We start from the raw sequence: 11,937 nt of genomic DNA, 5'->3' as shown, positions 1-11,937 counted from the left end.
TCAGCATGGCTGGAAGTTAAACTACCATCATCCCCGTGGGATCTGACTTCTTTAACCACTAGGCTACATGGATGGTCCTCGTTTTGTTTTAATCATTAATCATATAAACTTGACTCCTTAACCTTGGTGTTATTTAGTGGATGGAATTCATCTGAAACAAATTGTGATGCGTTTTTCCGTCATTGCAAGGAAAGAGGGTCTGGCTGTCGGGGCCCAGCGGTACTGCAAAACTCACCCGTGTTGGCACAGGCTGGGCACATGTGTGCCATGATCCTGGCTGACTGGGGAGACATGAAGGGATGGTCACAAGTGTGAGACCCCCTTAGGGTTGTTGTCATTCTTTCTCTTTCTCTCTGTCTCTCTTCCTCCCTGTTTCATGAGATAAATAAATAAATAAACTTTTCTAAAAAGGTCAAAGTCGTGCTCTGTACTGTCTCTATTCCTTCATGAAGGTCGTCCTCCCCATCTGTTTTGGTGTTGCTGATGGAGATATTTGAGACAGAGATTTCTAAAGAAATGGGGGTTTATCCGGTCTACCACGTCTGGGAGCGAGAGTGTGTGAAGGTGTGGGCCTGGCGTCAGGGGGGCCTACAGCAGCCAATGATGGACAGAGGCATGTGGGTGCATGCACAGAGAGAGCAAGTCCTGGGCAGTTCTGTTGTATGACGGTCACTCTGTGCCGTGAGAACCAGAACTCACCGGGCCTCAGGAGACATCATCAGGCTAGCCACAATGTGTTTCCCGCAGGGTGCAGGCATTCTCATCTGATCCCCCAGCTCCCAGCACCAAACTTCAACACAGGAAAACATGAGACTTGGGGGACAAACCACCATCCAAACCATAACAGTCTTTGTTTTGTTTTGTTTTTAGTGGTTTTTGCCTTAGGGCATGTGCCCTCATGTAGACAAAAACAGAGACAGTGAGAGGGAAAGTGAGAAATCACCCCCCCTGGGGGGATGGCCATGCCACAATCCCTTCTCCTCCATTCTCCTCCTGGGATCTTGGGCATGCAAGCACACACACCCAGTGTGAGTTTAAGCCACCGGGTCCAGGACTCGAACCATGGTCAGCCATGCGGGAGTCAGCAACATAACTGTACTCCACCTGCTGGCCCGTGTCACGGTCTTTTAACTGCAGATGGAGCGATGTTACTAATACGGACATTTCTGTGAGCTGGAAACGAATGCCCACGGGTTGTGTGAATTTGCGTGGGTTCCTCTCATGTCGACAGTGTGTTGTTTGCATGTTCATGTGTAACAGCACGGTAGGGAGATAAATGTGTCTTCTCCGTGACTTGGTCACGCGTGTTGAGTTCCATAGACTGGTGCCATACATTGGAAGAGACAGAGCTGAGAACATTTGGGGGGATTATCGTATTTGCATGGAGACAGATTTCACCATCATGAAACTTGACATTTAGAAATTAAAAAAAAAAAAAGACTGCAAACAAACAAACAAAACAAAACATGCAGAAGATATGGGCCAGCAGGTGGTGTGGAGTTTAAGGCGCCTGGACCCCACATGCCCAACTCTGTCATGGTTTGAGTCCTGAGCCCAGCGGATTGAAAATCATGCCAGGTATGTGTTTATGTGTGCCCAAAATCCCAAGAGGAGAATGGAGGAGAAGGGATTGTCGTGTGGCCACCGTCCACCCCTATGGGGTGATGATTTCTCACTTTCTCTCTCACTGGCTCTGTCTCTCTCTCTGGCGAGGGCATGCACCACACGGCAAAAACAAAACAAAGCAAAACGAAACAGAAGCAGCAGCAAGCCAGACTGCAGAAGCACCTCCTCAGCTCTCATCCCTAAGGGCCTGGACAGTCCGTAGGGACCTTGATCTGTCCACTTCATTCTGGGAGGGGTAGGCAGGAACACGGGGAGTTGGAATTCAGCCCAGGAATGATGACCGCGCTGGTCGGAAGAACGGTACTAATCGTCTGCTGGGATTCGCTAGTTTTTCAGGTGGCTGTAGGGCGCACGTGCGCATCAGAGAGAGACAGAGAGAGGGAAAGTGAGAAATCAAACCTACTCCCCAGGGACACAGTAATGCCATAGTCCCTTCTCCTTCACTCTCCTCCTGGGGTTTTGGGCACACACGTACGTGCGCCTGGTGTGGTTTTCAAGCGCCTGGGTCTGGGACTCAAACTGAGGTTGACCATGTGGGAATCCAGTGCCTTAACCTCCATTCCACTTGATGGCCTAGGATTCTCTATGTTCTTTCTTTCTTTCTCTTTCTTTCTTTCTTTCCTTCTCTTTCTTTCTTTCTTTCCTCTCTCTCTCTCTCTTTCTTTCTTTCTTTCTTTCTTTCTTTCTTTCTTTCTTTCTCTCTCTCTCTCTCTCTTTCTTTCTTTCTTTCTTTCTTTCTTTCTTTCTTTCTTTCTTTCTTTCTTTCTTTCTTTCTTTCTTTTTCTTTTTTAATTATGGTTTTGCTCTGTGCACTGACCAAGAAGAGAGAGAGAGAGAGAGAGAGAGAGAGAGAGAGAGAGAGGAAGGGAAAGCAACCCCTCCACCCCCACCCCAGGGAAGATGGCCATGCCACAATCCCTTCTCCTCCATTCTCTTCCTGGGATTTTGGGCAGGCCCAGCATCATTTTCAAGCCGGGTCCGGGACTCAGACCGTGGTTGGCCATATGCGATCCAACTCCCTTAACCTCCATCCATCTCCTGGCCCAAGGATTCTCTGTTTCTCATGGGTGTGGAGGCTAGGTAGAGAGAAGCACCTTGTTTTCATAGATGCATGCATCTTTATTCATTTGAGAGATTTTTGCTATAGGGTGTGGATACTCCCCAGAGAGACAGAGACAGAGAAACCAGGAAATCACCTTCCCGTCCAGGGGAGATGGACATGCCACAATCTGTTCCCCTCCAGGCTCCTTGCAGGATTTTGGGCATGTACACACAAGCTCCAGGCATGAGTTTCAAGTCACCAGGTTCAGGAGTTGAACCGTGGTCAGCCATGTGGGAGTGCAGTACCTTAAACAGTACGCCACCTGCTGGTCCCATCGTATCTTTATTAATATAAAGAGCTCCTTCGCATGTGCCCTTGAGTACCGAGGGAGAAGAAAGTGCCAATAGAGGAAAAGAGAACCGCAAGGACTCCCCCGATGAAGGTCCTACCCCCTGTACCAGGCATGGAAAAGTCCCAATGGAAAACCTCTCTCTGTGAGGGCTGGGATGTTCCTCTGACCCGGGGTCAAAGTCCTGGCGAATTTGGGAACCTCTGCAAAGTGGTAACTTCAGTCTCACGAGTGCCTGAGTGTGTTCTGTGCCCTTTGGAGGGGAGCGTTCCTTGTACTGAGCCAGTGGGTGCTTTGTTCTTTGTTACAGCGGAACAAGGCGACATGAACATGGAGAACCATCGCGGCACCAACGCAGAGCCAGCCGGTAAGAAGGGACGAGGGCGTCCGCTCACGGGGCTGGCGTTTCTGATTCTTCCTACCCACTGTCCACTCTGCTGTCCTGCCCACATTCCCAAGTTCAATTTGATGCCATTGGATGTCTGCATTGGTGTTTTCTTGCTGTTGATGGGATTTGTTCAGAAGAAGGTGTTTAATCTCCCTAAGCTTGAGGATTTAGAGAAGATCTAAATATACTCAGGTCACCCTATTTTTCTCCCTAGTAAGGTGCATGTGCTTGCCATAAAGACAGAGAGAGAGAGAGAGTGAGAAATCACCCCTCAGGAAGATGGGCACCACGCAATCCATTCTTCTCCATTCTCCTGAGATTTGGGGCATGCACGCACATGCGTTTGGCATGCTGAGTCCAGGACTCAAGGTGTGTAGTCAGCCATGTGGAATCCAGCTGGCTGCCTTAACCACCATGGCACCGGCTCGCCCAGGTTTTTGAGACATTTATGTGCAGGATAAACTCATACCTCCATTCTAATCCCCCAGAGCTGTCTTCAAGTCCCCTCTTGGACCTGCGTTGCTGGGTTTTGTTTATGTGTACGTGGAAGCCTGCGTGTTTGCCCTAAAGAAGAAATGTCTATTGAATGAGACAGCAAGAGACTCGAGAGGAACTTGTAATGAAATTTAAATGTGTATTCTGAATGCCTCAAATAGAGACTTTTAGGAAGTGAATGTCTAGGGCAACCCGTGGCATAGGGGTTAAGACAGCTAGATCCCATATAGCTGACTGCATGGTGTAAATCTCGAACCCAGCAGCCGGCAGGCATGGTGGTTAAGGTGCTGAAGTCTCACATGGCTGACTGCAGTTCGAATCCTGGACCTGGCCACTTGCTCTCTGTCTCTGTCTCTTCCTGATGAGCACAGCTTCCCTATAGCCAAGTGTAAGAAATAATAAATACATAAAATTAAATAGAAAATTCTTTTTAAAAAAATGAGAAATCTTGGACCTGGAGACTTGAGTAACATGCCTGGTACATGTGTGTGCGTGACCGGAGTCTCAAAAGAAGGGAGAAGTGGAGGAGAAGGGACTACGGTGTGCGCATCCTCCCCGGAGGAAGATGCTTTCTCACTTTCTCTCTCTCTCTCTCTCTCTCCAGAGAGTGCACCCTCCCCCTGGCAAAATTTAGGTTAAAAAAAAAAAAGAAAGAAAGTTAATGTGTAGCTTACTGCTCTTTTGAATCAAGGGAGGACATTTACATGAGCTATTAGCGTGGAGCCCGAAGGTAGATGTCTCTTGCCCAATATGTTCTTGGGGTTTTCCAGCTTTCACAGACGACAGCGGTCGACATGTGAGACTCTGTTTCTACAGAACGCTTGCTTCCTCTGTCTCTGCCAGGCTATCTCATTATTAATAATATTGTCATTGTCACCTTGCCAGAGGGGTGTGCTCTCACGGAGGTGAAGTGACAGAGAGGGAAAGTGAGAAGTCCGTGCGTGGGAAAAGGTCACGGCGCAATCTCCTCTCCTCGACTCTCCCTCCCGTAGGGATCTTGGGCATGCACATCCACAGGTCTGGCATGTTTCTCAGGCTGCCATGTCCAGGGCTCTAACCGCATGGTTGGCCACGTGGGGTCCAGCCACCTTAGCTACCATATTCCCATCTGGACCTGTCAGCCTATTTTAAAAGCAAATGCCATTGCTCTTAATTCTGTTGCCCAAATGACACCTCGTCACTCCAAAATAGTGTTAAGAATGTCATGCTGAATACAGTCTTAAAACCTACATGCCGGGACCAGCAGGTGGCATGGTGGTTCAGGCGCTGGACTCCCACATGGACGACTGCAATTTGAGCCCCAGACCTGGCAACTTGCTTTCTCACTTTCCCTGTCTTTCTGTCTCTTTTTGGTCAAATAATAATAATAGTAAATATAATTAAATAAATATATATTTTTAAAAAACCTTCAGCAAGCAGGTTGTATGGTGGTCAGGGCAGTGGATCTCCCATGGCCAGTTCCACGGTTTGAGTCCTGGACCTGGAGGCTTGAAAACACTCCAGGTGCATTTGCACGCATGTCCAAAATCCCGAGAAGAGAATGGAGGAGAGGGAATTGTGGCATAGCCTAACCCCTGGGGGGTGATTTCTCGCTTGCTTTCTCTCTCTGTCTCTGTCTCTCTCTGGAATACATGCACCCAATGGTAAAAAAAAAAAAATCTTAAAAAACGAAACACTTAAATGATGATCCTAGAATATGTTGGCCACATCATTGTACATTAATCAAAATGATGTCTCCCCATTTAGAAAAAAATATTCTGAAATATGATAAATTATATATTTTTAAACAGAATGATTTTTATTTAACTTTATTTATTGATTTTAATTTGATCAGAAAGGCACAGAGTGAGAGAGAGAGGAGAGAGAGGGAAAGTGAGAAAGCAAGCCACCAGGTTTGGGACTCGAACCACAGTCGGCCATGTGGGAATGTCCAGAGCCCTTAACCATCATGCCACCTGCTGGCCCCAATAAATTATAGATTTGTTTTAAAAATATAATTATTTATTTATCTAATTGTATTTGTCATTATTATTTATTTTTAAAATTCTGACTAGAGAGAGACAAAAAGAGAGAGAGGGAAATTAAGTAAGTAAGTTGCCAGATCCGGGACTCAAACTGCAGCCAACCTTGTGAGAGTCCAGTGCCTTAACCACCATGCCACCTGCTGGCCCTCCTAAAGGATTTGCTCTTAAATTGTCTGTTAGAAGTCATTAGTAGACGTGGCCAGCAGGTGGCGTGGTGGTTAAGGTGCTGGATGCTCCTACATGGCTGAGCACAGTTCAAGTCCTGGACACAGTGGCTTGCTTTCTCACCTTCTCTCTCTCTGTCTGTGTGTGTCTCTCTGGTCAAATTAAAAATAAATGAATCAATAAAGTTAAATAATTTTCTTTTTTTTTTTTTTTTAAAAAGAAGTCATTAGTAGAAAACGTCTGCTCTTGTCTTCTTTCTACCTTTTCTGTAACGTTCATTTTTGTCTGGCTACCTGTGACATCACACGACACTTACCGAACCAATGTTTTTCATTCACATGTTAGAGTTTTGCTTTGCCAGTGATACTTTTTTTTTTAGAGGTCTTTGTGTTAGGGTGCGTGTACTTGCCAGAGTGAGACAGAGAGAGTGAGAGGGAAAGTAAGAAATAACCCCCAGGGGGGATGGCCGTGCCGTAATCCCCTCTCCTCCATTCTCCTCTCAGGATTTAGGGCACGCGTGCACACACGCCCGAGATGAGTTTAAGCCACCAGGTCCGGGACTCAAACCGCGGTCGGCCATGTGGGAGTCCAGCGACATCGCCAGTACACATCTGCTGACCCTGTATTCCATTTTTAAATTTTAATTTTAAATTTTTTTTGTGTGTGTAGGGGCACATGTGCCCATTAGAGACATAGAGAGAGAGAGAGAGACAGTGAGAGGGAAAGCGAGAAATCAACCCCCAGGGGATGGCCACACCACAATCCCTTCTCCTCTCAGGATCTCGGATACAAATGCACACGGGCCTGGCATGGTTTTCAAGCCGCTGGTCTGAGCCTTGAACCGCCCATGTAATGCAATATCCTAAGCATAGAACTAGAGCCACGGTGTGGGGACCAGCAGGTGGTGTGGTGGTTAAGGCGCTGGACACTCCCACATGGCCGACCACAGTTTGAATACCAGACCTGGTGGCTTGTTTTCTCACTTTCCCTCTCTCTCTCTCTCTCTCTGTGTATCTCTCTCTGTCAAATTAAAATAAATGAATGGATAAATAAAAAAATAAATAAGTAATTAAAAAAAAAAGAAATAGAGCCACCGCGTCTGGGACTGTGAGGAAGCCCTGCTCACAGGCGTGTGGGGGAAGCAGGCGTGACTCCGCTCTCTCTCTGCCCCGTACAGTTCAACGCACCCTCTTGGAGAAGTAGAAGACAGCTGGCCACCAGCAGCCGGGCGTGCGTGGCCGGGACCCACCACCTCCCCGAGGCTCCTCCCTGGAGATCGCCCACCGGGCAGGGCGGACATGCAAGCGGCCTCCTCTGCTCCTTCGTCCTTCGTCCCGGGAGGTGCCTTGTCTGCTGCCGTGCAGGGGACACGGAGTTTACTGATGATGGGTTTGACAGCCACATGCAGACTGGGGTCCCATCTCCAAGGCCCTGGGGGGGTCCCCATGTGATGTGAAAGGGTGACCATTACCAGGTCCTGCAAATTCAAAGATCAGCCCCTCCAGAGTCCCCTGGCCTGGAACTCTGGATACATCCTGGGTCGTTTGAACCCATCCCAGATGTCCAGAGCAGCACTGACCATTGTATGGAATGGAGTAAGCCTTAGATTCGTTTTTATACAGTCCTGCATTCGTCCATTGGCATTGTTTTTACCTTTTTTTCAAATGAGACTAATAAAAAGAAATTAGAAACCAAGTACTTCTTACTTACATGTGTTTCCGTCGGGTGGTTCTTTTGAGAGATTTTTGCTATAGAGCATGTGCACTCTCCAGAGACAGAGAGAGACAGAAAGCAAAAAAAAAAAAAAAAATCAGCCCTCATGGGGATGCCCACTCCTCAATCCCTTCTCTTCCATTCTCCTCCCAGGATCTTGGGCACGCACGCACACGTGCCTGATGTGAATTTAAGCCACCGGGACCGGGACTCGAACTGCAGTTGACTACATGGCAGTCCAGTGACGTAACCATTATGCCATCAGCTGGTCCCTAGATTTTTTTTATTTCCTACAGGCCATGTGCACTCACTATGAGACACAGAGATATATATATAGAGAGAGAGACAGAGAGAGAAAGTGAGAAATTGCCCCCCAAGGGGGATGGCCACACCACAATCCCTTCTCTTCTATCCACTTGGGATTTTGGACATGCATACACATGCGCCCTGTATGAATTCAAGCCGCTGGGTCCAGGACTTGAACCGTGAAGCCGGCCATGTGAGGTCCAACTGGCTTAACCCCCGCGGCACCTGCTGGCCCTACCATAGGGTGAATTTTAAAGCAGGTTCTGGAAACAGGTGGGATGGATTTTCAGTTGCCTTCCCTGGGGAGCTCTGGCACAGGTTTCCCACCCATGTTCTCAGTCTTCGTTTTCTTCCTGCGTCTCTCGGCTCTCACCCGCCTTCCCATGAACGTGCATGCCATCGATCTGGAGACGCTTTTGCCTCCAGGCCCTCCCCTCGGTCTAGCCATCCCCTGTTCCCAGACTCTCTCCTCCATGGCGATAATCCCTTGGGATCAGCAGTTGGCATAATGGCTATGTTGCTGGACTCCCATGTAGTCAACCATGGTTCAAGTCCTGGACCCGGTGGCTTAAACTCATGCTGGGCGTGTGTGTGTGCGTGCCCAAGATCCCGAGAGGAGAATGGAGGAGAAGGGATTGCGGCATGGCCATCCACCCTGGGGGGTGATTTCTCGCTTTCTGTCTCTCTGTCTCTCTCTTTCTGGTGAGCGCACACGCCCTATAGCAAAAACTTCTCCAAAAAAACCCCACAAAAGATATCCCTTGTGGAAAGTTTTTTGTTTTTTTTTTTTTCTTTCTGTTTTTGTGTTTGGAGAGATTTTTGGTATAGGGTGTGTGCACTTGCCAGAGAGACACAAAGTGAGAAATCACCCTCCAATGGGTCTGACCATACTGCACAACCTTCTCCACTCTCCTCCTGGGGTCTTGGGCACACATGCTCACAGAGACAGTGTGATTTTCAAGCCACCGGTCCGGGACTCGAACTGCAGTCGCCCATGTGGGAGTCCACTGATGTAACCACTACTCCATCTGCTGACCCAGTACATAACATTTTCTACATGCAGAAAGGTTCACGATTAATTTCTTCGTTCAGGTCTGATGGGCATTAATCTCTTCTCTGAAAGGGCTTTGGAAACTCTTATAACCAGGATTTAGAAACTCTTTGTCTCATGCCTTATTTCATGGACCACAAGAGTTCAAAGCTCTTTACAAATGCTAGCTCTTTTATTTTTCATTAAAAAGACTTTTTAAAGAACTATTTATTTAATTGTATTTATCATTATTTTAAAAAAATGATTATTTATTTAATTTTATTTATTCATTCATTTATTTTAATTTGACCAGAGAGAGACCGAGAGAGAGAGAGAGAAGGAAAGAGAGAAGGGAACCTGCCAGGCCTGGGATTCCAACCGTGGTCGGCCATGTGGGAGTGTCCAGCATCTTAACCACCACGCCACCTGCTGGTCCCCTGTATTTATCATTATTACTATAATTATTTTAAATGTATTGCAGGACACATGAGCTCACCAGAGAGAGACACAGAGAGAGAGAGGGAAAGTGAGAAAGACTTTATGTTTTCTATGAGAGAGAGAGAAAGAGAGAGGGGCTCCCCTGTGCCGTACAATGATCTGCCCCAGGGCTCAGCCAGCTTGGGGCACAGACTCCTTTTTGATCTGTCCGGGGAAACTTCAGGACGCCAACTGCTGGTTTCCTTCTGACGTCAGCATCACAGAGCTTGTCTTCGGGTTTCCCCAGCACGTCTGACCCGCAGAGGCGAGCTCTCCAGGACTCCCCGCCTCTTAGTGAGGGACGGCTTGAGACGGTTCACCAGTGAGGGCACACGGATAGATTAGACAGTGGGTGGGGCCGGCAGGTGGCGTGGTGGGTGAGGTGCTGGACTCCCATGTGGCTGACCAGGGTTCATGTCTCGGACATGACAGCTTGCTTTCTCACTTTCTGTGGTCAAATTTTAAAATAATAAAAATAAATAAAATTAAGTAAATAATTCTCTCTCTCTCTTTTAGAGAGAGAGAGAGTTTTGCTATAGTGCACGTGTGCTAGCCAGAGACAGAGAGATAGAAAGTGAGAAATCACCCCCCAGAAGGGATGACCACACCACAATCCCTTCTTCCTCCGTTCTCCTCTCGGAATTTTGGGCATGCACGCACACACACACACATACACTCAGTGTGATTTTCAAGCCCCAGGGTCTGGGACTCCAACCATGGTTGGCTATGTGGGATTCCAGCAATGTAACTAGTATGCTATCTGCTGTTACTTAAGTAATTCTTAAAAAAAAAAACAATCAATGCAGTCCCACATCTGCGGGGGAAAGCGAAGTCACCACCATGAACACAGGGCTCGCGTTCACACTCCGACACCAGGCCGTGTTCTCCTCCTCCAGGGAGATTGCAAAAGAAAGACACGGATTTCCACGGTTCCATCAAACGCCCCGGACTTCAGTGAGGTGTGCTCTTCCTGTCCCCTCTGCCCTCCTCTTTGTTTTTTTCTTGTAGAGAGAAATGACCATGAGACGGCGGAGGACACCCATTTGCAAAGTCGGACATGGAAGCCGTTCTCGGGCGTTTCCTTTCCTCATTGCAGACCGACTCTTCCAGGGCGGGCGGTGAATGGGTTCTCATTACCCTGCAGACGCTCACCGGGAACCCTCCCCGGGATGAGTGCTAGGGAGTACACTGTTCCTCTCTTCTGGGAGCTGGGCATCTCCTTCGAATTTCTCATCGTTCTTCACCTTTGGGAGGCTCCTGAAAGGTTGCTTTTTGTATTACTAGAATTGCTTTTAAAGAGAATTCTTGCATTTTTCATGCAGGTCCATACGTGAGGAAGAACTGACAGGCACTTCAGAAAAAAAAAAAAAAAAAAACCATTTCTAACGGGTATAGTCACTTGCCATAAAGACAGAGAGAGACAGAGAGACAGAAAGTGAGAAATCACCCCCCCATGGGGGATGGCCACGCCGCAATCCCTTCTCCTCCATTCTCCTCTCGGGATATTGAACATGCACGCACACATGTCTGGCGTGTTTTATATTGCTGGGTGTGGGACTTGAACCACGGTCAACTACGTGGGAGTCCAGCAATATAACCATTACACAGTCTGCTGGTTCCCCTCCCCCACTGTTAAAAAATTATTAATCTCTAACCCTATTTAGAAGCATATGTCTTTTTGTTTTCTTCAGAGTGTTTTCAGCATAAGGTGCATGCACTGGCTGGAGAGAGACAGAGACAGTGAACAGGGAAGTGAGAAATCACCCCCACAGTGGAGTGGCCGTGTCGCAATCTCTCCTCTGCTCCTGGGATCTTGGGCATGCTCGCACACCTGCCCAGAAGGACTTGCAAGTCGCTTGGTCCGGGATTCAACCATGTGGGAGCCCAGTGACCTAACCACCATGCCCTCTGCTGACCCCTAAAGCATACACCTTTTGTTCTACTCCAAAAAAACCCACAATTTGGAAAAGGTCTGCATGTAATCGTACAGCGTGATGCATTGTGTCTCTCCTGACAGGGACTGGACCTGTTATTTGGGGGCTGCTTGCCATGCTAGAAGGAAAAGGATTTCACTTATTGGCATCACTTTTCCGTGTCAGAGAAAGGAAGGTGTGCTAGTGTCTGGTCGCTGCTGTAACAAATGACCACAAACCAGGGCTTACGACACGACAGGAATTCATTCTGTCCCAGTCCTGAAGCCCAGACGTCTGAGGGCCAGGTGGGCAAGGCCATGCTCCCTCCAGAGGCCCCAGGGGAGGCTCCTTCCTCCTCTCCCAGCTCCCGGGGGAGGTTCCTTCCTCCTCTCCCAGCTCCCGGGGGAGG

At 48.1% G+C, this 11,937-nt stretch overlaps 1 long non-coding RNA gene across 1 annotated transcript; it reads left to right on the top strand.

Moving 5' to 3' along the window:
* Positions 1–3,301: 3,301 nt before the first annotated feature.
* Positions 3,302–7,784, top strand: LOC102474686 (uncharacterized). The gene is made up of 2 exons (XR_337440.3): positions 3,302–3,384; positions 7,267–7,784. It is a non-coding gene; the product is annotated as an uncharacterized LOC102474686 (long non-coding RNA).
* Positions 7,785–11,937: the final 4,153 nt, after the last annotated feature.

Source organism: Tupaia chinensis, unplaced genomic scaffold, assembly GCF_000334495.1.
Source record: "Tupaia chinensis unplaced genomic scaffold, TupChi_1.0 Scaffold146027_1, whole genome shotgun sequence".
Lineage (NCBI taxonomy): Eukaryota > Metazoa > Chordata > Mammalia > Scandentia > Tupaiidae > Tupaia > Tupaia belangeri.
The sequence above is the reverse complement of the archived record's forward strand: the minus strand, read 5'-3'. Positions and strand labels throughout refer to the sequence as shown.